At 49.3% G+C, this 2,404-nt stretch overlaps 1 pseudogene; it reads left to right on the top strand.

Annotated features, from left to right (window-relative positions):
* The first annotated feature begins 375 nt into the window (after positions 1-375).
* Positions 376-2,204, top strand: LOC143404092 (dual specificity protein phosphatase 4 pseudogene; annotated as a pseudogene).
* Positions 2,205-2,404: the final 200 nt, after the last annotated feature.

The following is a 2,404-nucleotide window of genomic DNA, read 5'->3' as shown; positions in this document are numbered from 1 at the left end:
TTATAAATATATATATTTATATATATTTTATATATATATATATATATTTTTTTTTATATATATATATATATAAATATATATATATATATATATATATATATATATATATAGTAAAGAAAAGCATTACAAGGAAAATTGGAAATGCTTTTGAGCTGGCAGATAACGAAGATTCAACAAATCAAAAGCAATTAGGAGGACGATGAAGCAGTTCATAAAGAAGTGCTTCTAATTCCACCTGCTTACATTAGAAAAAGATACAGGGATAAAATCAGTGTTGATTCTGATCATGCAACTTGAGAAGCACTAATAATAATTTATTTCTAATAATAATTAAGAATTTTCTTAGAGTAGATATGTACATGGAGTCCAGGGCCAATGGATGTTGCATATACCAACGTGCGATCACAAAGAGTGCAGCACCAAAGCAGGCAAATGTGCAAGTGGCCAGGAGCTGAATGGTACCTTGAAGATGTGCACAGGTCAGCTGAAGATCTTGACTTTGTTGTCATTGAGAGGCAGGATGGGGTGGGAAGAGAAAGGAAGGGAAAGGACTATTTCTTAGTTATTCGTACTATTAAACTTCCTCCAAGAAAAAGTGGAGGCAGTGCACAGAGCTCTGGCAATGCTGGGGGAAGAACAGCAATGAGCAGGCTGCAGCCCAAGGTGCAGAAGCAGCAAAACACGTTTGAGGCAATGACAGGGGTGAGCCAGTGCTTCTCTGCCTTCAACACACACACTTCCACTGTCACCCCCTTGTCAGAGCACAGCGTGTGCAAGGCACCTGAGGCTGCTAGGGCTGCTATGTAACCTGAAGGCTGCAGGAGGAAGGGGACCCAATAGGGGTCTGGCTGCCCAAACCTCTGGGGACCAAGTTGGCGGTCACTTCTGAAGGCTCCCTCTCTTAGCCCTTGTTCGCCCATTCCTGTTGCCTGGCTGGCCTGGGTGACTATCTATCACCCCAGTTCCTACACTCCATGGTGACGATTGATTAACTGGGAGAGATGGACTGCAGTGTGCTCAAAAAGCCTATGAAGCTGAGGGAGAGCCACTAAGGCAGAGGCTATAGCTGGTGCAGCAGCAGAGGCAAAGAGGCTGGGAGGTGGTGGTTGCCCTGGGTTGCAGGACAGGGTGGAGACTGCAGTGCCTGGCTGCAGCTGGGCTGACAGCAGTGGCAGCCCCTGAACCCTGGGGCTGGGGAGCACCAGCAAGCGCTTGCTGCTCGACTTTTTGTACACCTTTCCTATCAGAGGTTCTGTCCACCTTCTTCGATACAACACCCAGGAAAATAGGCAGGCCAAGGGCTCCAGGATCCTGGAGTCCATCCTGCACACTCAGGGGGAAGTGCGCCCTCTTGTGCTCTAGCCTCTACTTGGCTGCCATCCTCTACTTTGAGTGGAGCCCAGGCGCCAGGGGCTCAGGGAGGACCTCACCTTGACTCTAGTAGTGCAGACACTCCATCCTAAGCCCCAGTGAAGAGACATCTGCTTGCTCAAACGTGACTGTGAGAAAGTTTTCCTCTGCTTACCCAGAATTCTGTTCCAAACCAGCGCCTCGGCAGACTTCTCCCCAGTGCCATGGAGTCCTTTCACCTGCATTGCAGCTCCACTGGAGCCGCTCTGCACAGGCGGCAGGGTCCCTTGGAGACTCTTCAGTTCCTCTACTTCCATGGTACCTTCCACGCTGCCTGGAGAGACATGCTGCACACCCTAGGGATCACAGTCCTATTGAATGTCGCCTCCGAATGCCCAAACCACATGCAAGGATGCTACCAGTACAAATGCATCTGGTGGAAGACAACCACAAGTCCAACATGGGCTCCTGGTTCATGGAAGCCATGGAGTAGGACTGTGCGGTGAAGGACTACTGCGGTCCAGGGATGGCGCACTGCTAGGAGGGCATCCTGTGCTCTGCTACCATCTGCTTGGCTTAGCAGATGATGAAGGAGCAGCTGAGGCTGGAGAAGTCCTTGAGCTGCATGGAGCAGCTGTCCCAGGTGCTGGCCACATCCTGCCCCTCCAGGCCTGCCAGCCCTTCAGGCCCCTTAAGGGTACTACAAGCCCATCCCCACCCTTACCTCACAGTTTGTCTTCAGCTTCCCTATCTCCCTGGGTGTGCACTTGGCCCCCAGCAGACTGCAGGACCAGCACAACCCCAACCTTACCTCCCCCAGCACTCAGAGCCACTCACCTAACCCCTGGAACTAAGGTTGCTGCCAGCAAGGGATGTGAGAGCCTCTGTGGGACTGAACAATATATAAATTTGTATCAAGAGTATATAATGAGTCTAATGTCTACTATGGTAGATGTCTTTTTCTCCATTTATCATACCTTCTCCTACTGCATAGACTGATAACATATAAGTGCAGTTTCCCAGTCTCATCTGGAGTAAGGGTTCCAATTGGCAT

The sequence above is a fragment of the Callospermophilus lateralis genome, chromosome 7, assembly GCF_048772815.1.
Source record: "Callospermophilus lateralis isolate mCalLat2 chromosome 7, mCalLat2.hap1, whole genome shotgun sequence".
Taxonomy (NCBI): Eukaryota; Metazoa; Chordata; class Mammalia; order Rodentia; family Sciuridae; genus Callospermophilus; species Callospermophilus lateralis.
Note: the sequence above shows the minus strand (reverse complement) of the source record. Positions and strands in the feature narration are given on the sequence as shown.